Genomic DNA, 27,829 nt, shown 5'->3' with positions numbered 1-27,829 from the left:
ACTGTTTTAATCTCAGTCTCTTAGTATTTCCAGAGTGGAAATTGTAGCTTTAGTAACATTTTAAGTCATATTTAACCTAAGGTCTAAATTGAAGTTTTAATAGTGCCTGTGACATTTTACACTTGTCAAGAGGAATAAAAGTTTATGACCAAGTTATTTAGTATGCCTGAATGGGGACATTTTTAATCTTATCCAGTAAATAATGGAGTAAAACTTAGAAGAAAAGCCAGATACTTCAAACAAAATGGGAAAGGACATCCCTTCCCCCTAAGGATTTATACTCTTTCTCAATCTCTATCACCCTATATCTCTTTACCACAGGATACTGTACTTTATCTAGATTGAGTCACATTAAGTTACCATTTTATCAGATTCTTATCTCTGTCAGACACCAGAAAATGGATTAGGAGTCTGTGTTTGATGGAGAAGGACACCGAGAGCATTTTGATCACATAACTCGGCACTTGTCATAGCTTACTCAGGTGACTTCCCTTAGTTCTAAAATGAAAGTGTATGACAGGTCGTAACCTTGTTGAATCTTGCTTAAGGGAATTCTTGGAAAATACGATTATAGCATATTTTCCTTTGGGACTACCTCAGGAAAGAAAGTAGCAATGAGCCAAAATTCCAAAGGAGAGGAGAAATATTTTTGTGGCTGGTGGGGTGAGAGCATGTTGACAGGTGCCTTTAATTCCTTTCCTTTCATCTTTTGCCTAAATCACCAAAAACTAAAAACTTGAATTCTGTGGTCATACTCTGTAATATTTTTCTTTCTTTTTTTCTCCTTCCTTCCTTCCTTCCTTCCTTCCTTCCTTCCTTCCTTCCTTCCTTCCTTCCTTCCTTTTCTTTCTTTCTTTCTTTCTTTCTTTCTTTCTTTCTTTCTTTCTTTCTTTCTTTTTCTCTTTCTTTCTTTCTTTCTTTCTTTCTTTCTTTCTTTCTTTCTTTCTTTCTTTCTTTCTTTCCCTTCTGTCCTTCCTTCCTTCCTTCCTTCCTTCCTTCCTTCCTTCCTTCCCCCGGTACCACTTAAGTCTCTGTTCCTTCTGAGCTATGTTGGTTTATAATTCTTTAAGCCTTTCTTAAAATTTTAATCATCAACCCCAGGTGAATAACCATACATTTCTTATGTTCTATTCCAAGAGGAGTTTGTGTTGTTTGAATATAATGGGTTCCCTTAACCCTGTATAAAGGTTTTTATCCATAGAGTACATTGTGAACATTCTTTATAGTTACAAATAGAATTTGTACATGGATATTTTGTATATATGTATACACATATATATTTTGTGTAGATTTGCACATATATAATTTGTATAGAATTAGTTACAACTAATTCTGTCCTTAATTTTGTTCTCCACAAATGCAGTATATGTTCATTTATGACCTTGGTGAATTTACTTAAGCTCTTTATGTTTCAGTTTTCTCACCTGTAAAAAAAGGGGACGTTACTTCTACTTACCTTAGAGAGGTTTGAGGAGGATTAAATAAGTTGATATATACAAGGGGCTTAGAACTGTGCCTGGTTGACAAGCATTATATAAATGGTAGCTGTTGTATTATGTGCTATTTACTGTATTAGGCACATTACTATGGTTCCAAAGAATGTTTCTCTTCATTGCAGATAAGTAAAGGCTGACAAACTAATGCCACATATGCTTACATTCAGATGAGTTTTTTGTTCCCAGAGTCAATCCTCTTATACATAAGTGTACTTAAAATCCGTATAAATATTTGTGAAATGATAGATAGTCTTCATATATCAGTGCATGGTATGTCTTTTATGATAAATATATTTTTGAGGGCTTATAGAATTATTGTCATTGGCATGGCCAGCATTGAAATATTTCATTGTGGCCTTTCTCAAAATGTGTTCCAGTGAAGCATTTCTGTAAGCTGTCAAAAAATAATTTGTAAAATAAGTCTTTAAACAAATTTCTAAACATATCTCTTTTCTATAAGACTTTTGAGGGTTTAAAATATTGATGAATCCTAAGAAACATGAGTAGGAGATCTAAGTTACTACAATTCCCACATTTATATGGAATGCCAATTTTTTTTTTTTCAGAAAACAATTTGTTTTCGCAGAATGCATTTTGGATGAAAAGTAGTGTTTGGTATTTTGTGGGTGGATGTACATTTTCAAAAGTGTCTGAGTATCTCAGGTTCAGGTTTGTGGTTATTTACCTACATGGTTTCTTTGTTTCAAGAGCAAAAGAGTAAGATTATGATATACTATTCTATTTCTTTTTTCCTTCTTCCAGGGATGTTTTCTTCTCCTACATCAGTATGTTGAAGGCTATAACAGGGGACCATTCAATATTCCAAACAATTCAAATATGGTGCTTACCAAAACTTTGCAAAGAGGTGCTCAGCAGTGTGTGTGGCCTTACCCTTTTCTCTCACTAATATCCTGTTACTGTTAATAGTCTTGACCTCAGCTTTCTAAACTTTGCTTTCTATAATGGATATAATTTACCTCTTGGAAGCATTTGACACAATTGACCTCCTTTGTGAAACGTTCGCTTTCCCAGAATTTCATGGCACCCAGCTAGATCAGGATTACATTCTGCTGCATGTAACTAAAGTCAGGCAATTTACCAGACGGGTTTAAAATTGATTCTGGAGGAAGGCTGTACCACAGAAGTATGGCAGCTCCGAGAAGCCATCAAGAATCCAGCTTCCTTTTATTTTTCTGCTCTGCCAGCCTTAGTATGTGGCTTTCTTCCTTGTGGTTACAAGCTGATGGCTGTACCTCTCAATATCACCTTTCTGTGCTGTACTAGAAGGAGGAGTGTAAAAAAATCAGCAGCTATCCCTGTCCCCCTACCCCTGCTTTTTTTTTTTATCAAGACAGTAAATTTCTGGAAATCTTCACCCAGTAGAAGTCTATTACATTTCATTGGCTAGACCTATGTCACATGACCACCTTTAGGTTCAAAGATGTATGGTGTTCAAAAACAAAATTCAAGGGAGTTATACTTTGTTAAGTGATTCATGAATCAGGCAGCATCCCTGTAGCAAGTAGAAAGATGCTCCCAGGAGTACATCAACAAATGAAAGGTTTTTATAGGAAGGAGGGTAGGGCCAGTCGTTATTAGCAAAAGAAAAGAAAGGATTGTTTCAGGCAAGGTCACCTTCCATCAGGGGAAGGGCAGGGGGTCTTATCATACACATGACCTCATCTTCCTTTGGGGAATGGAGAGGGCCCCTGTGACAGATTACCTCATTGGTGTTGACCAGAAATTTTCAGATTTATTGGCTTAAAATTCCTTTCCTGGAGAGGTTGAAACTACAATTAAGTCTTGGTTTGCTGTCCTGGGGAAGTGACTCTATCTTGAGCCTGCAGTTTTCTTTTTAGTAAGGAGAAATGTTTTTAAGTAGCTCATTTCTTCCCCAAACAACATTTGGTATTTTGCTAAAAGGAAGAACAGAAAAATGGATGTTCACTAGCCAACTAGCAAGGTCCACCATCTACCTGCTATTGATTTTCTTCTTATTTATATCTAGACTAGTCTTGGCTTATAGCTGAAATGTTCAAATTCCTGGAGTGTTTATTCTTCTCTTTTTGCTCTGTGGTTTGCCTTGGATGACCACACCTACCTCTTTGGATTCTTCTAGAACTATTGTCCTGTTTCACTCCCTGTTCTCTTGTCTCTAGCCTTGACTTCACCGTTAGCTCCATTTGGAGATCCTGGTAGTATCTCCAGCTGAAATGTCCAATATGAGACTTAACCATCTTCCTTTCCATTCCTGCCTTTCCTCTAGTTTTTCCTAGCTCTGAAAGGGATACCACCATCCATTTGGCTCTCCAGACTAGAAACTTGAGATTAATTCTTTCTTCCTTTCTTTCCATCTGCTCCTATCAGTTGATCCTCAAGTCTTGCTGATGATTTGTCTTGAATAGCTGTAGGATTTTTCCACTTACCTTCATTCCTCTCACTATTCTTCTCATTTGTGTCACCATTATTTCTCAACTACATAACTGTAATACTATTTTGCAAGTAAAAATCTGATCTGTCCCTCTTGATTGTTCACTCAGAGATTCTCCAATGCCCCTAAAATCTAAACCCTTGAAAATGATTTGCAAGGGTCTGTGTGATCCTGGCATTAGTGGCCTAAAATTCATGGTCTCCTACCCCTATCTCTTTGGTCTGGAAAAAAAAATATTTATTATTTCAGAGTTCAGAAAACCCATCCTTTACTCTTAGCCTCCTTTTCTGCACATCCTACCCCTCCCACTGTCACATCAAGTTTAACCTTACCCATATCACCCTGTATTCCTTTATCATATTATGTAACTCCTGTATTGTAATTAGATTGTATTTACCACTTAATTCCTTTTTTTTTTTAAGTTTATTTATTTATTTTGAGAGAGAGCACACACGCCTGCAAGCAGGGAAGGAGGAAAAGGGGAGGCGGGGGAGAGAGAGAGAGAATCCCAAGTAAGCTCCACGCTGTCAGCACTGAGCACAACTGGGGGCTTAATCCCACGAAATGTGAGATCACTCTCTGAGCTGAAATCAGGAGTGGGACACTTAACCAACTGAGCCACCCAAGCATCCCTTGCACTTAATTCTAAACACTGTAACTTGTACCTAGTATAGGTCACAAAGGGGGTGTTATTACTAAATCTCTGTCAGTAAACAGTTCTGTATAATGATCCCTACCAACCAACAATAATGGAAAAAAAAAAGGTTTCTTTATATTTGAAGGTGCTAATGTGCAATTTGGCATTTTGTTTCCCCAGTAGAAATGAGAGACCACATACATTATCTATTTTTTTTAGCCTGGTGTGTTTTATGCCTCACCTTTTTTTTTTCTTCTATGTAGAATTTTTTTTTTTTTCTAGAATCAACTCCAGTGGCAAGTTAAATCTGTGACTGTATCTCAGCTAATTTTTCTGAAAAGAGTTTCAAGTATAACATTCATTTATTTAATACCATATTCTGATCATTAACTCAGACCATGGAATTTATTATACCTTAAATAGAATGAAATTAAGTTTTGGAATTTAAACTAAACAGTGGATACTTGCACAGATACTGAAAAAGAAATATGTATGAACATATATCAAGAGAAGTAAGTATCACCCCCCCCCCCACATTGGAACAAACTATTCATTAACATTTAGATTTAGATTTAAACACTTAAATGTATAGTTTAAAATTTTATACCAATGTTTGCATTACTAATCTAATATACACTGCTTGAACATCGATTGTGAGGCATAACCACAGAGAATCCTTCCAAAAACTTTAGAATTTAGATTTTTCTCTTATGGTGTTAGATATAAAAATTAACAGAATAAAACATTGTTCACATTAGTATGAATATTTAAAAGCATGAACATTTTGGGGATCCCTGGGTGGCTCATTTGGTTAAGCGGTCGGCTCTTGGTTTCGGCTCAGGTGATCATCTTCTGGTTTTGGGTTCGATCCCCACATCGGGCTCTGCGTTGATGGTGTAAAGCCTTCTTGGGACTCTCTCTCTCTCTCTCTCTCTCCCTCTCTCTTGCTCTCTTTCCCTCTCACTCTTCCCCTCCCCTGCTCTCTCTCTTTCTCTCAAGGTAAATTAGCTTAAAAAATATAAGTATTTTTCATGTAAATATAAATATAAATTTATATTTATATATATAAATATTTTTCATGTAAGTATAAAACAACCATGTTAAATATTTTAAAATTTTAGAACACTCTTTTTTTGTTTAAAGTAAGTAAGACATAAAGCCTAGACCTTAGAAGAACACAGTCCTTTACATTGGTAACTACTTCTTTTGACTGACTCAGTTATGCTGATAACCATTGTCTAAGCTATAGCATTGCTACTAAGAGGGGGGAGGGGCAGAAAGTTGTTAATTTAAATGAAACGGTTGCAATTTAATTAATTTTATTGTGATACAATTGACATATAAAATTGTTGGGGCGCCTGGGTGGCGCAGTCGGTTGAGCGTCCGACTTCAGCCAGGTCACGATCTCGCGGTCCGTGAGTTCGAGCCCCGCGTCGGGCTCTGGGCTGATGGCTCGGAGCCTGGAGCCTGTTTCCGATTCTGTGTCTCCCTCTCTCTCTCTGCCCCTCCCCCGTTCATGCTCTGTCTCTCTCTGTCCCAAAAATAAATAAACGTTGAAAAAAAAATTTTTTTTTAAATAAAATTGTATTACTTTCAGGTATACAACATAATGATTTGATACATGTGTATATGGCAAAATGATTACCACAGTAAGTTTCACATTTTTCACCACGTATAATCATAAGTTTTTTCTTGTGATGAGAAAAAAGATCTACTTTTAAGATCTCCCTTAGCAACTTTCAGATATGCAACACAGTATTGGTACCTATAGTCCCTAGGACTTACTTATCTTTTAACTGGAAGTTGGTCATTTTTGATCACCTTCATCTATCTGCCCCACCCCTCTGCCCTCATCTCACACCCACCTCTAGTACTCCTTAGTCTGTACTCTGTTTCTAGGAGTTTGGTTTGTCTTTCTTTGTCTCATTTATTTCACTTAACATAACGCCCTCAAGATCTGTCCATGTTGTTGCATCTGACAGGATATACTTTTTAACATTTGTTTATTTTTGAGAGACAGAGAGAGACAGAACATGAGCAGGGGAGGAGCAGAGAGAGAGGGAGACACAGAATCAGAATCAGAAGCAGGCTTCAGGCTCCGGGCTGTCAGCACAGAGCCCGACGCGGGGCTCGAACCCACGACCCGTAAGATCATGACCTGAGCCGAACTCGGACGCTTAACTGACTGAGCCACCCAGGCGCCCCATAGGATTTCCTTTCTTTTTATGGCTGAATAATATTCCATCGTGTGCATGTATATATACACACATACAAACACACACACATATACCCTTCCACAAACATACCCCATATTTATTTTATTTGTTCATTCCTAGGTTGTTTCCATTGCCTTGGCTAGGGAAGTGCTGTTATCTTTGTAAGGTAGTGATTTCATTTCCTTCATAAATACCCAGAAGTAGAAATGCTGGATCTTATAGTAGTTCTGTTTTTTTGAGGAACCTCCATACTGTTTTCCATAGTGGCTGCACTGACATGGTTCCAATTTTAAAGAGATTTTTATTGAAGTCAGAAAGTATACACACACATTCAAATTCACACGCACACAAACTGAGGAAATATTTTTACATGCTGCTATGGATTCAGTTAAAGCTCCTTTTTAATGTTTTTAAAAATGTCAGATTCAAATCTTCTTTAGATTCTTAAAAATAGGGTTGAAGCATATGATTTATTCATGAAATTTTGGCTAGGAAAAATATGAACAAAGAAATTCTCTTCCTCTATTCTTGCCCTGAAATGCTACAGTTACTGTGATAATTAGCTCAATGTTATTGTGGGTTATTTTTTTCTTATAAATAATTTATACCTCAGTTTGCCTTCATCCTTTAAAATGGCAATGCATGAAATTGATTTCGTAGAATTGTGCCTTTGATTAATATTTAATTTGAAATTATTTTACAGATTCAAGTTTCGATGTAACTATGTCACATTTTGAGATGCTAAGTGTATATTAGAAAACTTGAGTATACATGTCTTTATAATCACTCACTGTTTTATTATTCAAAAGCACCATTTCCTCAGTTTATAAAGTAATATATTTTATAATGTGTAATTTTTTTTTTTTTTTTGGCTCAGTAACAGAATTGATTACATTTAGAATCACTTCATTCCCCCAGCTCCCTGTCCCCCTGAAGTTCAGGCCATATGCCTATAATATTAAATATATAACATGTAGATGTTGTAAATAAACTATTTACCAATATGAAAATACGCATTTGAAAATATAAGTCACTAAATCCACTGAATACAGGTCAAGTCTCTACTTCATGCAACTATTTCTGTCATTCACATATCTGAGGACCTTGGGCAATCAGTTCACAGTGAAAGCTGTTGAGTTCCTGATGCTCATGTAGGTGAAGAGGCCCAGGACCTAGAGGGACATATTTCATAGGCAACTTGAGTTGATGAGTGGAAATGATAGCTTGAAAGATTAGTTTCTTCTGGAACAAGGAGTACTATCTTATTCCTCTCTTCCCAATCCCATTATCTTTTCTCCCCTTAAAAGCCTTTTGATTTGGTACAAAGGTGGGGGGCTACTGTAGAGTAGAGTTACACATGTCTGTCAAAGGTTGTTTTCCCATTCAGCTCAAGAACCTGGAATTTGTCCAATGGTAACCTACCATGCTATGTGCATGGATCTTAATCCGGCCCTTTGTCATTTTAGCAATAAATGACAAACATACAAAAAACAAGATAGGGTTGGGATCATGTGATTAATGATATACATTTGTTTACCATTGATTTCCCTTCTTGCTGTGTCTGCTGCATGAGGACCAGGAGCTTGTCACTCTTTATCACTGCTGATCTAGAACAATGCCTAAGCAAGTCTCTGGAATGTTCGGTGAATGGATGTTATGCTAGTTTAATGCTTGGAATTGATTTTCTGGGACTTTCCTAAGGACCTGATAATACCTCCTAACCTCTGTGACTTCATTTGCTTATCTATAAATAAGCAATGCAATTTGCTATCTTATGTAATAATTGCATAATTGGCTAACTATTGGAAAGTAATTTGGACCAGTCAGAGATAGGCATTGTACAGATAAGAGGGGGTTATCTTTACTAGCTAATCAATGATATCATTAGAACTTCTGATATTTCTTATGCTTTTGCAGAACTGTACAATCTTCGTATCTGGAAGAAAGTCAGGCTGTGGTTCTATAAAAATAGAGGAGAGGAAGAGAGGAAAGGGAGAAGGTTTTAAGTTTAATTCACTATGATGACCATGTCTATGAAACTTTCTTTAAAATTATGCTTTTTCATGAGACTTTGTGTATTTTTTATTGACTTTTTTTTTTTTTTTTTAGTTTTTTAGCCGGGAAATGTGGATTTGCATGTCTAGGGGAAATTAGTGAGTGAATGTTGGCCATGATCATATTTGGCAGGGATGATAAGCCTGCTTTCAGAAGGGGCATTCCTCCGGTGCTTGGCTGGCTCAGTTGGAGGAGTGTGGCTCTTGATCTCTGGGTTGTGAGCTCGAGCCCCATGTCAGGTGGAGAGATTACTTAACTAAAGTCTTAGGGGCACCTGGGTGGCTCAATCAGTTAAGCATCCAACTTTGGCTTAGGTCGTGGTCTCTTGGTTTGTGGGTTCAAGCCCCACATCAGGTTGATAGTGCAGAGTCTGTTTGGGATTCTCTCTCTGCTCCTCTCCCACTCATGCACCTACCCATGCATGCTCTCTCTCTCAAAATAAATAGACATTATATATACATATATATACACACACACACACGTAAAATGAAAAAAATAAAGAAATAAAAAATATGAAATCTTAAAAAAAAAAAGAAGAATGTACATTCCTTTATGTTTTCCCAGACATTTCTGCTTGGGGATGTGGGATGTGGGAGTGGGAGAACTGTTTCTGTAAGGTATAATTTTTTTGGTTTTTATTTCTGAAGGACAACGTTAGCCTTAGTTTTGGATCGTATTCTCACAGCATTCATTCCATTGACTAGCCTTACATGCCTATAATTGTGTGGAAACCTAGTTTGTCTTTTATGTGTTTAATTCATTAGATGGCTAGAGATCATTTCTGTGTTTTTCATCTGTGCTGTATCTTCCCTTTATCTGATAGTTGTTTGGCAAATTTAACTGTGCCAGATTTTGCTCCCTGTTTAAGTGTGTTTTTGTGCAAGTGAACTGTTACAAATGATGCATGCAAACACACCCATTTGTATCCTGCCACTCATAACCCTCTTCTTTTTATACTAATGTCCCCCAAATTCTGACTTTTTCCAAGGTGGACTTATTTTGAGAACAAAATCCTATTATTTCAGAGACATTCCTTTTGGGACATTTATTGTACTACAGAGAATCTCTCCTTTCAAATGACTCGTATTTCACTTAATGTTTACAAAAACTGTTCATTTATCTGACATAAGGGGCTAATCAAACGGCTTAAGTACATTCCTGGCTGTTTGGAAGCTTTTTAAGCACCATAGAGAGAGTACTTAGCAGTGGAAATTGTGTTTATGTGTGTGGAATATCGCCGCTGAAATTCTGAACAGACCCAAAGGAAGAAGAATATTGAATTTTAATATTCAAGCAAACATAACTTATTTCTGTTTTATATTTAACTTAGTGGGATAAATTGGCTCTTATTAAAACCTTATAGAATATAAGCTACGATGTTTTTTTTTTTTTAATTTGAAGAAGAAGTTGAGGTGGAAGGCCGTGTTAACTGTAATAATAACCACTACTTGTGAGTGTGTGCTCTGTGCCAAACACTGTTTATATTTATTAATTTACTTAATCCTCACAAAAACTCAGTGAAGTACGTATTGTTATTACCCTTACTTTTTAGATGAAATCAAGGCCCAGGTGGTTTAAATAACCATCATGCTCGTGATCCTTATGCTATATTTCTTCTCACACTGATGTGAAACTTAAGACAAATTCATTTTATATTTGAGAAAATTACCTTCCCACAAACTAAGACCAAAGCATAATATACATTTACTTCCTTTGGTAAAATAACTGTTAATGTGGCAGTAGGTACTAAAATGTACAATTTTCAGTTTGTATTTTTCTATTTGTTTTCCTAATCTGTAGTTACAGACAAGAACCAGTAAAATGTTAATGTTGTACATGCAAATCCTTTTCACACATGAACATCATACATTTTTCTTCAGCTGCAGTCAGTGTTCAATATCTGTACATTTTGCATTTAGGATTAAGCTATGGCTTTGATATTTATACATTATTGACAAACCGAGCTATCATTAAATTAGTATACTTAAAAATATGCTTCCCAATTAAAACTTGAGATGGGCTAAAAGGAGGAGGTAAATTGATGGTTGATCAGTGTTCTTTCTGTCTTTATTATTTTTTTAATAAGGCTTAAGAAACTTAACCTATATCTTCCTCAATTTGTTGTGATACACTAAGTGATTTCTGTCACTCCTGTGTAATTAAAGAAACAAAACAGATGAACATAGGGGAAGGGAAGGAAAAAATAAGATAAAAACAGAGAGTGAGGCAAACCATAAGAGACTCTTAAATACAGGGAACAAAGTGAGTGTTGCTGGGGGGGGGGCCCGCCAAATGAGTGATGGGCATTAAGAAGGGCACTTGTGATGAGCACTGGGTGTTGCATGTGATGAAGCACTGACTTCCACACCTGAAACTAATATTACACTGTATGTTGACTAACTGGAATTTAAATATAAACTTGAAAAAAGAAAGGATAAAGTGACTTTGAGTCAAGAAACCATTCCTAATATGACCCCTTAAAAGAACATGACTGGTATGTCCAGGAGAGATCAATATGTGGGATCTTCTGACATGACATAGGTAGTCTTTTAAAGCCTGGATATTGACTAGACAATCCACGAAGTAAATAGCTGGGAAGCAGTAAAGCTTCAGTTGGCTTGCATTGTGAACACGTGCTGCTTCCCTTTCTCTTGTGTTGATGAGACCCTTCTTGTGATGTGTTCAGCTTTCTGTTAGGGTCGTTTACTTTGATTCTACTTAATTTATACTTAATCTTGTTGTTTTATGTTATCAGATTCAGCATGTAATTCTTCAACTTAAAAACTGGGAGTTACTCATCTCTGGCTAATAAGCTTCAGTGATGTGAAAGTCCCAGTATTTCAGTCTGGTCTTGGATTATCTGACCTAGAAAATGTGTGAATTCCCCTGCTCAGAGGGAAGCATCACTTCTGAGGACGCACTTGGGGCTGCTTGAAGCTCAGGTGACCATGATCTCCTGAGGGTCAGATACAATAAGCCTTGAGAAAATCAAACACAGATTGATAGTATTGAATGACATAAACTTTGTATCAGAGGGAGTAGTCCTAATTTACTTTGATTTGATAGTTGCAGAGATAACATGTTGTCAATGTATCATTGACTTTTTCACTAAAATTGGTACAGTATTTGTAAGTATATGAAAGATCATGTCAATGTTGTAATGTTCCTCTGCTCCAGAAAGAAGCATAAAAAATGATCAGTAAATTGGTTACAGAAACATCGTGGTGGAGAATTAGACATACACCAAATTAGGACAATTGCCAGGTACTTTCTGTTTTCATATCTGAATGTTTTATGGTGATAGGCTCAGGGTCCATGAGATTTCTTTTCTGCATGAGGTTTCCTAAAAGTATGAAGGTTGTATATATAGGTACATTGTCCTCAACTTCATAGGTATATTTTCTGGCTCCTTACAAGGCAGCTGAGAAGACAAATGAACAGTCAACAGTCTGAACTTGTAAAGTTCAAGAAGGAAAGCCAGGATCTAATTGAGCTGATGCTTTATTTCTTTTGGCTGCCCTGCCTGGTGATTTTTTTATACCCTGAAGAGTAAGCAGACACTGAGTAAAGAAAGATTGCTGCCCATTTACATGAAACAAAACACACAAATTGCCAAATAAGGGATGATGGTTTATCTTCAAGTGTTAAAAGCCTCAAATGGTTCTCTAAAATTTATAGCTATTTTTAGTTCTCTCAATTGAACCATGTTTAATAACCAGCAAGTTACTGCGTTTTCCATGCTAGAACTTTTTCTAGTTAATAACTTTCCCAAGCCATTCTTCCATCATTGGTTTTCACACATTTCTCTCATCACTTTTAATACTCTGACTCTTTTATGGACCATAGGCATTCCAAAATATTTACCTACTTCTCTTTGCAAAATGGGGTTTTCACTGATTTCTTTTCCATTTATAGATGTAAATGTCATTAACATAATTTAACCTTACATTGTAGAAGAAGGAATAAATTAGAATTGTTTTACAATTTTTCCATAGACGGTTTACCATATATATGTGTTCTTTTCAGAGTTGATTCAGAATCTCCTACCAACAGACTTTGGTGCTCACAACATGAATTCTTAATATTTAACTTATTTTCAAGTATTACCATCAGTTAATGTGTGTTGAATGCCCATGGGGCTGCTGGCATAGACCTGTGGTGTGTACCTAAAAAAATATAACAATCACAGAACAATTTAGGCTCTGTTGTGTAGTAGCTCTGATCTTCAACAACATGAATAAGAACTCACATAGGGAAGAATAAAAAGAAGGAAGATATTTTTTGAATGGAAGCTGAGAGTTGGGGTTGAGGAAAAAAAAAAAACAGTTATTTCCTTTTTGCTTGCTTCCTTCTTTGGATTCTTTGAATTAGAATTGTTAATAGGCCAGATGAATCTGTCTAAGTGGAATCCTTCAAAGCTGAGTGAACGATATGTCCCCAGAGAAATTATCTTACTGGGATATGATCTGAGTTTATGCCAAAGGCCTGTTTAAAGGTTCAAGATGACTAAGGACTTCTTCAGACTGGAGTTTTAACAGTCTTTCTTAAATATACTTTCTTTTCTCTTTATTGTGGCTGAAGAATGATGATGGAAGTTCAGATTTTATAAAGTTAATCATATTTCTAGATATAAAACAACTTAATTTACCACCTTCCACAAACTATACTTATATTGATATGGCACCAAGGCAAAATAAGTAGCATAAATTTGTGTAATTTAGCTTAATCTTTGCTTACTTTAGAAATACTTATTATTTTTCTAAGAGGTAATATCCTTATTGGTACAGAATATTTCAGATTTACTTTTATAGCCATATGTAAGAGAAATTCTAGCTCTATTGATACTATCATCATTAAGATATGAAAATTTTATGATGCAGCCTTAGAACTCAAGGTGAACGTTTTCAATTTTAGATTTTTTAGCTGGTCTGCTAATGCTTCAGTCATTCTACTTGAGGTATATAGTAAAGTTCTCAGTGGAGGATTTCTTGTTCTGACTAGTTCAAAGAAGATGGATATAAATAAACTCTTATTTGTACATCTGTCTCTTTTCTTTTTCTTTTTTCCAATGAGAGAATACCTGAACCCAACAAGTAATGTCTATTCAGGCTCTGAATAAGCTAGACAGTAACTCCTGGAAACTACATTATTTATGAAGCTTGGAAATTGTAGCCCCAGTTATTATAGTATCGTACTCCATTCATAGTCACAACTGTTATAAGACAGATACTTAAAGAGATTAGAAAGTGCTCTCTTTGGTAGCACTATACTAAAATTGGAACAATATAGACATTAGCTTGTCTGGTATGTAAGGATGATACACAAATTTGTGAAGCAGTCCATATTTTATTCTAATATCTGTGGGTGGGGAAACAGGCTCTGTAAGTGAAGTGATTTACCTCCTCAAGGACCCATCCCTAATTCCACCGCCTCCTCCAAAAAAAAAAAAAAAAAAAAAAAAAAAAGCGATAGAGAGAGAGAGGAAGATTAGATAAACAATATTATTTATAGATCAATTCCAAAGTTTTTCATTTAGAAAACAGCATTTTGGAAAAAGTGATCTGAATGTAGTCCTATTTGATTTTTTTTTTATATAAATTAAAATTTTCCCATAGAAAAATAGTTAAGGGCATATTTTGGATATAATCTAAATTTTGCTTTTGTAATTAAGCCTTGTATCTCAATAAGGGTTATACTCTAGAAAAATACTTTAAAAAATATCTCATAAATAAAGTATATAAAGATATGGGAGAGTGGGGCGCCTGGGTGGCGCAGTCGGTTAAGCGTCCGACTTCAGCCAGGTCACGATCTCGCGGTCCGGGAGTTCGAGCCCCGCGTCGGGCTCTGGGCTGATGGCTCAGAGCCTGGAGCCTGTTTCCGATTCTGTGTCTCCCTCTCTCTCTGCCCCTCGCCCGTTCATGCTCTGTCTCTCTCTGTCCCAAAAACAAATAAACGTTGAAAAAAAAAAAAAAAAGATATGGGAGAGAACTGTAATCAGTGTGTAGAAATATTGGAAATATGTTATACCAGATAAAAACAATGCTAATCTGATCTATATTTTTCATTGTGATTTTGTTTAGAAATAACTATAGAGGATTATGAAATTAATTTTAAATAGAAATTGAATATAGAAATATTTGATAGAAGTGGGTTAAAATCCAATCAGAAACACCAATGCTATTTTTTTCTCTTTATCTCCCCAAATTTGAAATATTTTTAAGAATTGTGAAAATCCTTTAGAAAATTCTGTGTGTTTCTTATTATTTGGTACCTTTATAATTTTGAACAAATCTGAAGTTAACCCACTGTCAATTCTATATTTTTGCACATTGTGTTTTCAGGAGCCCGAAGTGTAAAGGCTAATTTTCAACTTGTTAGAAGAGATCATAGTCTTTCATTTTTTTATCAAACCGTGTGTGATGGTGGGACCGCTATTTTCTGTACCCCTTCTGTCTTTCCAGTTTGTCTCTGTTTTGTTTCTCTTGTTTCAACCAAACATCCAATAAAAATATTGACAAAAGGGAACAGGCTTATTTGCATGTTTTCTGTGCTGATCCTTTAAGAGAAAGGACTTTTGTGTAAAACAAATGATTAATTTGTCATTTTTCATAAAAATTGCCATTTTCAACTACATATCTTATCTTTAAAATGCACTTTCTTCATTATTACCTAAGGTTTTAGTTAAGTTTAAATAGGTAAAATTAAATGCATATTTTATGCCAGAACACCTTTTTCCAAGGTTAGTGTTACAAAACCAAGTAAGTTATAATAAGACATTGATTCATATTATTGATTCTTCTCATCACTCACTGAGATTGTAGTAGTGTCAAAGAAACAGTTTTTTTCTTGTTGAGGGCTATTGGAGTCTAAATAGCATGTCAAATGGACATGGGATAGATATGTATATTAAATATACACAGCTTTCCCATCTGGCTCTTAAGTCCCTTCTAACATTAAACTTCTCAGCAAAACTTATTGTATGCACTGAGTGAAATATTATTTTAAAAAAATATTGTGACTGTTACCTTTAAATTTGCATACATTTTCTTGTATTGTGAATGTTGGTATTAAATATTTGGTAAATTTCTATACTTAGCATCAGTTTTTCAATTTTTATTTTATTTTTATTTTTTTTTTCAACGTTTATTTATTTTTGGGACAGAGAGAGACAGAGCATGAACGGGGGAGGGGCAGAGAGAGAGGGAGACACAGAATCGGAAACAGGCTCCAGGCTCCGAGCCATCAGCCCAGAGCCTGACGCGGGGCTTGAACTCACGGACCGTGAGATCGTGACCTGGCTGAAGTCGGACGCTTAACCGACTGCGCCACCCAGGCGCCCCAGTTTTTCAATTTTTGATCTAAGCAAGTAGTTTAATTCTTTGTGATTTTTGAAGAGATTTTTAAAATATAATATGAAACTATTTTTGGAAATTATGGAGCACAGTGTATGTTTCTGGCCTGTTTATATAGCCAGTGATTCATACAAAATGAATTTTTTTAATTTTAATTTTTATTTAACTTATTTTTTAAAATTTACATCCAAGTTAGTTAGCATGTAGTGCAACAAAGATTTCAGGAGTAGATTCCTTAATGCCCCTTACCCATTTAGCCCATCCCCCTCTACTACCCCTCCAGTAACCCTGTGTTTGTTCTCCATATTTAAGAGTCTCTTATGTTTTGTCCCCCTCCCTGTTTTTAGATTATTTTTATTTACCTTCCCTTATGTTCATCTGTTTTTTTCTCTTAAAGTCCTCATATGAGTGAAGTCATATTATTTTTGTCTTTCTCTGACTAATTTCACTCAGCATAATACCCTCCAGTTCCATCCACGTAGTTGCAAATGGCAAGATTTCATTCTTTTTGATTGCTGAGTAATACTCCATTGTACACACACACACACACACACACACACACACACACACATACACACACCATATTTTCTTTATCCATTCATCCATCGATGGACATTTGAGCTCTTTCCATACTTTGGCTATTGTCGACACTGCTGCTATAAACATTGGGGTGCATGAGTCCTTCAAAACAGCATACCTGTATTCCTTGGATAAATACCTAGTAGTGCAATTGCTGGGTCGTAGGGGAGTTTTATTTTTAGTTTTTTGAGGAACCTCCATACTGTTTCCCAGAGTGGCTGTACCAGTTTGCATTCCCACCAGCAGTGCAAAAGAGATCCTCTATCTCTGCATCCTTGCCAACATCTATTGTTGCCTGAGTTGTTAATGTTAGCCATTCTGACAGGTGTGAGTTGGTCTCTCATTGTGGTTTTGATTTGTATTTCTCTGATGATGAGTTATGTTGAGCATTTTTTCTTGTGTTGGTTGTCCATTTTGATGTCTTCTTTGGAGAGGTGCCCATTCATGTCTTTTGCCCATTTTTCACTGGATTATTCGTTTTTTGGGTGTTGAGTTTGATAAGTGCTTTATAGATTTTGGATACTAACCCTTTATCTGATATGTCATTCGCAAATATCTTTTCCCATTCCGTTGGTTGCCTTTTAGTTTTGCTGATTGTTTCCTTTGCTGTGCAGAAGCTTTTTATTTTGATGAGGTCCCAATACATTTTTGCTTTTGTTTCCCTTGCCTCTGGAGATGTGTTGAGTAAGAAGTTGCTGTCACTAAGGTCAAAGAGGTTTTTGCCTGCTTTCTCCTCAAAGATTTTGATGGCTTCCTGTCTTACATTTAGGTCTTTCATCCATTTTGAGTTTATTTTTGTGTATGGGGTAAGAAAGTGGTCCAGGTTCATTTTTCTGCCTGTCGTTGTCCCGTTTTCCCAGCTGAAGAGACTTTTCCACTTGCTGAAGAGACTTTTCCACTTGCTGAAGAGACTGTCTTTATTCCATTGGATATTCTTTCCTGCTTTGTCAAAGAGTAGTTGGCCGTATGTTTCTGGGTCCATTTCTTTTTCCAAGAAAAAAAATAAAGTACTGTTTCTGTGCCAGTACTACACTGTCTTGATTATTACAGCTTTGTAATATAGCTTGCAGTCCAGGATGATGATGCCTCCTGCTTTGGTTTTCTTTTTCAAGATTGCTTTGCCTATTTGGGGACTTTTCTGGTTCCATATAAATTTTAGGATTGTTTATTCTAGCTCTGTGAAGAATACTGCTGTTATTGTGATAGGGATTGTATTGAATATGTAGATTGCTTTGAGTAATATTGACATTTTAATAATATTTGTTCTTCCTTTCCAGGAGCATGGAATCTTTTTCCATTTTTTTTTTTGCGTCTTCTTCAATTTCTTTTATAAGCTTTCTATAGTTTTCAATGTATAGGTTTTTCACTTCTTTGGTTAGATTTATTCCTAGGTATTTTATGGTTTTGGGGGCAATTGTAAATGGGATCGATTCCTTGATGTCTCTTCCTGTTGCTTCATTATGGGTATATAGGAATGCAACCTATTTCTGTGCATGGATTTTATATCCTGCCACTTTGCTGAATCCATGGATCAGTTGTAGCAGTTTTTGGTAGAATCTTTTGGGTTTTCCATATAGAGTATCATGTCATCTGTGAAGAGTGAAAGTTTGGCCTCCTCCTGGCCAATTTGGATGCCTACAAAATGAAATTTAAAAGTGAATACATAAGGGAACACCGATTTAAAATCCTAGCCATATGGGAGATTTCATTTTCTTACTGCCATTTGTTTCCTTTGAATTGGTAGTCACTTGTCCTTATATGAGATGAAAATCACACCCTTGTCCTCATACTTTGATTACTGAATCTTAGTTCTCAATGAATGAATTGTTCTTGCCACTGAACTCCAGGCCTGGGGCAGTTAAGTTTTCTTGGTCTTTAGCCTAAGGAAATATGACCCTCTCTGGGAGTACTTCCCATCTGCACACATAAAAGGGCTCTGTCTTTAACCATTACAATAGCTTTCTGCTTTCCTTTAAGAAATATTTTGTAAATCAAGAAAGCTTCTGTGACGTGTTCTTTAATCTCTATTTGCTTGTCCCTATTCTTTTTATTTCAAAATTTAATTAGGAATTCTAACATTTCACAAGTTGAAGGAAATAAAATGTTTGACTAATATAAGTCAGAACCCAACAATGTAAGACCAAATACACCTGCAAACATCAATCTATTATTTCCTTCAACAGTGCTGAATTTTATGACTATTTACAATGGAGGGATTATATTAGAGATTATTGTATCTTTATAGATAATCTAAAATGAAGCAATGGTACACTTTGTACTCTTTTTATAAACTATTTTTTGCATTGTTTTACAATATTCGTTAATATTTAGTATCAAATCATACTGACCTGAGGTCCTAAGTATTGATCACTATATAAAACAGCTGCTAGTTGATCTGTTTGGCCCTTTGCTCAGTTGGCTACAGCATATAATGCAAACATATAGGGCCACAACTTTGTGTGTGATTTCTACATAGCTGAAGTTAGCCCTGTACTCACTAAAAAAGAACTCAGTATCTATCTGATCATTGTCTTTCATACACTACTGGTTACATATTAAGCTAACCAGATAAATAAATACATTCGATAATGGAGCATGTTTTTATTCCAGTTTATTCTATAGTAGAAGTGCATATTTATCTGTCTCCATTTTTTGGCTAAAGACTTTGTGAAGTAACTGATATCATTCAAAATATACATTTTATTTTTCAAATAAAGGTAACTTTTTTCAACTATAGTATGTTAAAACTCTGCTTCTCATATACTATTTTCTGTCAAATACATTCAATCATGTAACATTTTTGTAAGTGATGAGAAAAGGAGGGAATTTCTAGCAAAATTTTTTATAGCAAATTATGTACGTGATCATTTTAAAGGTTAAAGTGGTTTTTTTTTAATGGCAACCTATGTTTTAATTTATTGTGGCACGTAGCCTCACAACTGCCTAAGCCTTATGAAAAAAAAAAACTCACTGCTTTCTGTTTACACTTGGGTGCTTTACTATTTAGCTAAAATTGATGATATTATCAAAAATATTTTCAGTTGTACAGGTCTCAAGAACAAGGAGGAGGTTTAATAAAACAGAGGCTTAGATTCTGCTTAAACACCCTGTCTTCCATGCTAATCTCCTATTTACCATGATCCATTACGAATATTTAATGGTAGGCAGCATGCAGACCAGAATTAAAGAACATATGGGTACAGTTATCCTGGTTAAAATGGCCAACGTGCCTTGTATTGTGTATGGAAGATAACAGGACAGGTGGTAATCCATCTTCACAGAGTGGAGACAGCTGGTATTTTCCGTAAGCTGAAGCAGTCTTTTTCAATGTAGTCTCACCTCGCAGCTGATATGTTGCTTATTAGTATAATTCAAAACACACATCGATGTTAAGGAGCGTTCTGTTTTTCTGGCCAGTACAAAAGGTACCCTGTGGGTCAGGCATAAATGAAAACAAGCAAGCTATATATTTTAATTTTTGAAATTGAAAAATTTAAGCTTCAAGTTAATTCAATTGTGTTTTTTTTAATGTAAAATAAAGAGTATCTTTAACTAGGTTCTCCTGTAAAATATTTTTCCTTTGAACTAGGTAAGAGAACTCTCTTCCCAGTGTTTCATATCCTCCAAAATTATGAAGTCTTCAGGGAAAAATGTTAAATTCATGCCATCAAGAGATATTTGTGAAAAGTCATTTTTTAAAAAGTTATTTACCTCCTATCATTTCTTATATTATTGAAAGAATTGTTGGACATATATTGGAATCATAATAGTCGAATCAGTATCTGTTCAGAAATTATTGTATGACATTTTTGTTTCCTTCCTGTTACTGAGCGTAAAGAAGAAATCAAGTGTGTTGGATTCCTGGCATATTGAAAACTGTAGTTCCGTGTTGCTTACAGTCCATTTCAGATTCCAATTACCCCTTTCAGATACTGTAAAAAATTTGACAGGGCCTTCAATTGTAATGGCCATATCAATTGATTTAGTCTGTCTCAAAATTCCCCAAAGGCAAGCTCAGGTTAAAGGTCAGGTTACTGGTGCATGACTCTCGTACTCATTTTAGTAAGATCAGGATCAGAAGTTTCCAGTAGCACAGTGGGCATTAGTTTAATCTCTGTATCCAAGTATTGCACAGTCAGTATCACTAATACAGTCTCTATCTGTAGAGGAGGTAAGAGTGTTCACAAAATAACTGAATGAAATATGATAGGAGAGTTCAGCACATACATTCAATTCTTATTTATCAAAAGTGAATGCTCTTTAATCACTCAATTTTCAGGTTAGTGAATTTTGTGTCTTGTGCTCTTATATATCAATTTAATAAAAATATATGTAACTGTGCTCTATAAAAGTAGACTTCAAAACTACAGACATAAAATCAATAGTTATTTCCCAGACACTGGGTTTCAGAACGTCTCCAAGTATGGGTTTACTTATCCATTATTTCCTTTAAGTTCTTTCATGTCTGTGGTTCTGTGTTTTCTGATGGTAAACTTCTTTTATTTACATGCTTTTGCAATGGTTGGGATTATTTAGTGCACTGACAAGCTGATTGATCTCTGACCTAACTTTCTCCCTGGGGTGTGATTTAAGTGTAGAACAGCAGTTCTCAAACTTGAGTGTGCATCAGATCATCTGGATGGCTTGTTCAAACCTGGCTTGCTGGGTTAGCAGATACTCTGATTTAGTTGGTCTGGGGTTGGGCCTGAGAATTTGCATTCTTGACAAGTTCCCAGGTGTTGCTGATGAAGCTGGTTCAGAGACCGCACATGGAGAACTTCTGCTCTATAAAATACTTTGTAAATGTTGCCTTCAGCCTGTTTCAGTTAGTTGACACCTTTCAAAATACGGTCTCAACTGTAATGAAGAAATTACCCACAGGAATACCTAGAATATTTGCCATAGCATCTGACCAAACCATTGTAAAAACATTTGCTTGGTTGACTTGGGAGGGGCACTTATGGAAACTACCAGTATTTCCTCCCACCTGTCATTTCTCTCTTCTCCCCATTTCTGTGTGTCCTAATCCTCTTCTTTCACACTGGAGTTTTCTTCAAGATTTCCTTAATGTTTGACTCTTATCAGCTATCTTATTAGCTGAATTAGGTAATGGCATATCCTATTCTCATTGATCTCTTCTAGGAGTTGAATAGGCTTTGGTATTGGTGGGATTGGAAAGAGCGAAACTTTCTCCTGCTTCCTTGGGATAAATGCTACAAAAGTGCCATTCCTTAGGTGAATGTAGGTCTGATTTGAAGTGATCCTTTACTGAGGAGTAAAAATAAAGCTTAACACATACACACACACACACACACACACACACACACACACACACAGACATTTTCATGTATAATGCATATACACTATAAATATGTGACATTTTTGAAATATATAAAATGACTTGAAATTTCAATTTAATGAAGACTTTATTTTATAGGACTATGAACAATCCTTTGTAAACATAAACACACCATTGACTGTCTAATACATTAAAGATCATTTACTTTTATGTGCAAAGTACTATTCCTCATTTGTTCTCTCATTCAAAATAAAAAAGTCCTTAAATATTAAGTAATATAATAGTAAGGCTCAGGAGTATTTAGATACTCATATTTTCTCTTCCTCATGTCTTTATGAAACAATACTGTGGATGTCTAACTTTACTTAAATTTTGGAGAGTCTCAGGGTCATATAATCTTATTGTGGTATCATCAGCTTTTATAGTTGAAAGTATAGTATACCTAATGATTAAGCAGCAATGATTATTGATAGCTATTAAAACTACTGTAAAAATTATTTTAATTGCATAATGCCTGATTTAACATAAGTAGCTATTTACCAAAATACACTGATGGTCTAAGAATATGACTAGGTTTTCCTCTTGGAATTGCTCTTTTATCCTTGGAAGATCACTGATGAAAATATCAAATGAATACCTTCTTTCAAGAAAAGAAAAGGAAATAAGAATAGCAATTTGTTAATGTTCAGTTTGAGGACTTACTGAATTTATTAGTAGACCAGAATATTGACAACAACAAATAAAGTTTTTGCTGCCAGGAAATCAAACTATGAGTTTTCTTGGTGAACATGTAATTAGAGAAGAGATGTCTGTTAGTCTTAAGACACTTCATTGGGTTTAATATATGTACCTCTTACCTCCTAGAGGAATAACTTTTGTGTTGGCTACTCTTGGGCAAAACTCTCCTCTTTTTAATAGCATGGAACTTACATTGGCTACATTTTGCTTTGTGAACCAAGTAAATAGATACTTCTAAACAGCATGAAACTTATAACTCAATCCTTTGTGTGAACAGGAAAATGATTGTATTTTATATATATGATAATTTTCAGTTTGATTTTTTGAACAATTTCAAAGTTAATGTGAATGTAGTTTTTTGTTTATTTAATGAAGAATGTCATCTATAATTCTAGTATATATGGGGCTAACTAGAAATTAACTTCACAGGGCATTAGTAAACTGTAGGTAGAGATGCTCATGCTAAACACGTTTCCTGTCCTGAAATGGCAGAGTTACCGTAAGTCACCATTATGAGGAGAAGCATAGATCTTTCTGCATTACCACCTATATCCCTGTAATTTAAAAAGTTTTTGTAATTAAAATAAATCTTTACACTGTTTTAAGCTTCATGTTTATATTTTTGGGTTTTAGCACTTATTTTTAGTAAAATTCTAAAATTGCTTTTTAGAGTAGGGTATGGAATGCATCTTACATTTTTATTGTATCTGTGTTGAAGGGCTGACCAAAAAAGTCTGTTGGAAGGATTTTAGCAAGCTCTAGAGTGTACTTTAATGTTCAGTACAGCTTGTGCGTGCTTTTCATCTGTGGAAGAGAAACTGTCCTCACCGTTGCAGCAGTAGGCACTTTCAATGCCCCTAGCCCCTTGGTACAGTGAAGCTTAAGGTTAACTAATGGCATAAGGGAGGGAGGCAATAATGTCTGACTTTCCGAAGGGGAGAGATTTGCACAGCATGTGATTCTAATGAGCTCAGACAGCGGTCAAGAAAAAAAGAACCACAATTAGTACCAAATAGAGTAGTTTTTCTACTCATGACCAGCATTTAATATATTCATTTTAAATGGCAACACAGAATTATTGGTAAACTCGATTATATATGTAGTCATCACTTACAAGCTCTGTGTTTCGCCAAATTGCATATTTACCACACAGCACAAGTCTCTGATGACATTGATGTTTAACAATTACCTTACTTTCAGAACTGAACCCTCTGATCACCAGATATAGTAGGAAATAGCTAGTTTTTTTGATGGTAAGTTATGTTGGTAAAAGTCAAATTTTCATTAGAACTATATATACGTATATTGAATACGGGACCATTCTGAATTTGATAATGGTTGCAGCATGGCATGATAATTTATTTATTATTATTATTTTTTTGCAGCATGGCATGGTAAAGAGCAATGATAGAAATTAATTTTTACTGAATATTCATTAAGTTACAAATATCTTTCTTCACTGCTGTACTCTTTCATTAATGCAAACTAGCTAAAATTAGTGGTCTCAAAATTTTAAGAAAAATGTTTTAAATTATTTCAGTTTTTAAAATAAAATTTGCTATTTTAGAATCTCTTGTTCCATTTTATCCTCACTATATTCTCATTGAAGTCACATAAAGTCACTTTTGTATGCATCTTTTTTTATGAAACAAAGTCAAAATGCTTAGAAATTTTAATTTTTATTGTATTTAAGTGACAGGAATTGCTTACTTTTTAAAAAAAAAAAGCTCTTACTATTACAATTTAAAAATTAGGCTTCTTTCTTTTTCAATATTTTCTATTACCTACTTCCCACCCACCCACCCCCATACCCAGGTCATAAAATAAAAGCCCTGAGCTGAGACCTGATATTATTTTCTACCAATCATGGACTTTTAACTATCAAACTTGTCACGAACAGACTGCAGAAATGAAGGAATAAAAGAGAATAACATGAATTTTATCAGACTGTTCTTCACAAGTGCAGATTTGTTTTCTTCTCTTTTTTTCCTACTCTGTGTGAATTGCTGTCCCTTGTATGTAAATGTGACTAGGACCACCACCTATGGTTATGTAGTTTGTTTACAGTGAAAGATCAGTCTGGCCTGGGGAGCAATAGAGGCTCTCCAATGGACTCCCTACTACTCTCTAAGCCGAGTTTGTAAGGCTGGGTCCTCAGGAGGGCCTCTTTTTTAATCTGTACAAATCTACTGCTACGGAGTAACTAAAGTCTTGAATCTTTTTATAAGGTTCTTTGTACAGTTGCTACATCTTTCTTTGTCACTGTGCTAAATCCATTCATTCATACTTTCTTCAGAGTTTTGTTTTGTTTTTTTCATAGCTGATTCTCAAAGTTTGGTCCAGAGATCTGCTTAGGGAGGCCCCGATGTCAAAATCATGCATAGTAAAAGATTCATTCAAAGGTCAAGACAAAACAATATATTTTAATTTAATAGATTATAAAAAGTTCCTTGGTGTATCTTCAGATTCTACATTGCCACTAACACTTAAGGGAACCACTCCACATTGACTCGTGGTGCAGTATGAAAGCAGAACAGCCGCAATTGTTTGAAAAGGGTATTAAGATCCCTTTTCTACCTTGATGTCTTTGTGAGGCTTAATTTTCTTCATGTGTTTCAACAAAACTATTGCAACAGACCGCATGCAGAAGCAGACAGAAGAATCCAGCTGTCTACTCATTAAACTAGACATTTAAAAAAAACCTGTAAAAATGTAAAACAGTGCTGTTCTCTTCACTATTTGTCTGGGAGAATATAGTTTTCTTGGAAATGTTATTTATGTTTACATTTAACAAGGTTATCTTTATTTTCCAGTAAGTTAGTAAGTATTTAAAATTTTTCTCCATTTGAGTTTCTAACATAAATGCATCAATGGATGAAATTCCCATAAATAACAACACTGTGGGGTCCTCAATAATTTTTAAGTGTACAAAAGGCTCCTGACACCAGATCATTTGAGAACAGCTGCTTTAAGATATGAGAATGTCTAACGTTCCTTTGTTAGCAATAATAGTGATGTTCCAAATATTGGACTGAATGTGCACATACACATTTGGTGCAGGAGAATTGCTTATCTTAGGAAAAAGAAGTTCAACCCTCCTGTTTTTCAAGGATCACTTCAGTTTTCACATTTGATTCATCTTGAGCCAGCCTACAGGTGCAGATGTGTTGACTCAACTCAGCAAACATGGAGAGAAGCTGATCATAAAGGCCAAGTCCGTTGCTGTCAGGATGGTTTTAATTAACAGTAAGACACCATTGGTCCCATTTTGTGTGCACTTCAAAATGTTAGTTGTCCATTGAGATGGCTCACAGATGAGGCACTACTTGAGTGTAGCTGAAATGCAGCTGTGACATATGCTTTTTAAAGAAGCCAGGAGAGAGGGGTTCGGGGCAAGCGATTCTGTGTGAATTAGGAACTATTTTATGAGCGATGTTGGACAGCTGGTCTGTTCATAATGATTGTCAGAGAAAACCTAATATGGCAGGAAGGACCTCAGGATTCAAGAATAAGAATGTCTTGTTAGTGTGACCTAAGTAATATATATCTAAAACAGAACAGAGGAACAAACAAAAAACAGAACCAAAACAAAGCAAAAAGCCTCCCTTCCACATTTACACAACTTTTGCACTTTGATTAGACTTACGTTGACTTGTTCAAGAATCATACCTAGTCTTGACAGTTATGCAGTTAGCTGTAGAAGGCAATCTATCATAGTGGTGAAAGCTCTGAAGTCAGGCAGACATACTCAAATCCTAATCCTGCCTCCAACCCTTACTGTGTGTGAGTGTTGGCAAGTTGTCTTAATTCACCAGGGCTCAGTCTCTTCGTCTAAAAATGAGTAATAGTGCTTCTCTTGAAGATTTATGTGAGTATTAAAACACAGTTAAGTGTGAAATATAGTACCTTTTCTGTAGTGAGTGCATCTGTGCGTGTTCTCTCTCTGTGTTCTTCCCACTCGTCCTGCCCCAGGTATTACTCACTCAGCTATCAATTTGTTTAGAGCTAGCTAGCAACAACAGAGTTTGGATGTTGGAGATCTCTTTTTCTCTCTCGCTCATCCCCTCCTACCCTGCCCCGTAGAAATATCCCAAGTGTTGCCTTAGATTCCAGAGGTATAGCATATGAAGGCAGAAACAAAAGGGTTCGTGTAGTGGCTACCCAGTCATTTTCAGGGGAAGTAAAAATAGCCCCTTAGGGCTCCGTAGACAGAAGTATTGACGTCAAGTTAGGTTAATTCATAATTAGTGACAAAGCATAATCTCTCATACTTTGATAATTTTAGTTTAAACAGAAACTTGGGTTCATCCTGCATCATCCTTATGCTTTGATTTTAAATGTGGCAGAAGCAACTTAGAGAAATATACAGAAATAAGACCCCAGTGATTCCTCAGTTGAAAAGAATGGGGTTGGGTTTCCTTGAAATCAAATTTGAGATACAGTTACTGTTATGATAAGGGATCATTTATATTAGTTTATTAATTGAAAGAATGAATTGGTGAACTAATAGAGATGGCATTTACATAAAATAGAAATTCTTCTATTAATTGTTATGCTCCACTGTTTTGCTGGATTCTGGTAAGAGGGGAGCAGGAAGACATGTCCATGAGTCTGTGTTTGTGTCAATATGTGTGCACACAGGGCTGTACTACTTAAGTTCTCTTGGATGGTTTTCGTTTTCCCGCTTGCTCCAACATTTACTAAGAGCATGTCATTCCTAGTTACTTTGGGAGCTTATTTATCCAGCTCCAATTCCTTATGGATATAAATAAAATTTGGGGAAAGGATAAGGATGAGTTATTGATGTTTGGGGACTTCTGTTTGCTTGTTTTTTGCCCCAGTTACAACTTTGCCAGGGATAGAGTCTTAGAAGCTAGAAGAAAAATTGAAGTTTGGTCTTAGTGTAGTAAGTTGCTTGATATCCTTGCTATGAGGAATACTTAAAACAGATTAATGTCATAGTGCATAAAAGTTTATTAAATGGTTTATATGTTCTGTTCGGTATTGATACTTAATTAATAATATC

The 27,829-nt window shown here is 35.5% G+C and overlaps 1 protein-coding gene and 1 non-coding gene across 10 annotated transcripts in view; both read left to right on the top strand.

Annotated features, from left to right (window-relative positions):
- The window catches only part of ROBO1 (roundabout guidance receptor 1), a 1,150,898-nt gene that overhangs the window by 824,240 nt on the left and 298,829 nt on the right, over positions 1-27,829 (top strand). The window lies entirely within an intron of this gene.
- LOC121036547 (U6 spliceosomal RNA) lies at positions 14,083-14,184 on the top strand. The gene has a single exon (XR_005793383.1). It is a non-coding gene; the product is annotated as a U6 spliceosomal RNA (small nuclear RNA).

The sequence above is a fragment of the Herpailurus yagouaroundi genome, unplaced genomic scaffold, assembly GCF_014898765.1.
Source record: "Herpailurus yagouaroundi ecotype Mexico unplaced genomic scaffold, PumYag 162, whole genome shotgun sequence".
NCBI lineage: Eukaryota > Metazoa > Chordata > Mammalia > Carnivora > Felidae > Herpailurus > Herpailurus yagouaroundi.
This window is presented reverse-complemented; position numbering and strand designations above follow the sequence as displayed.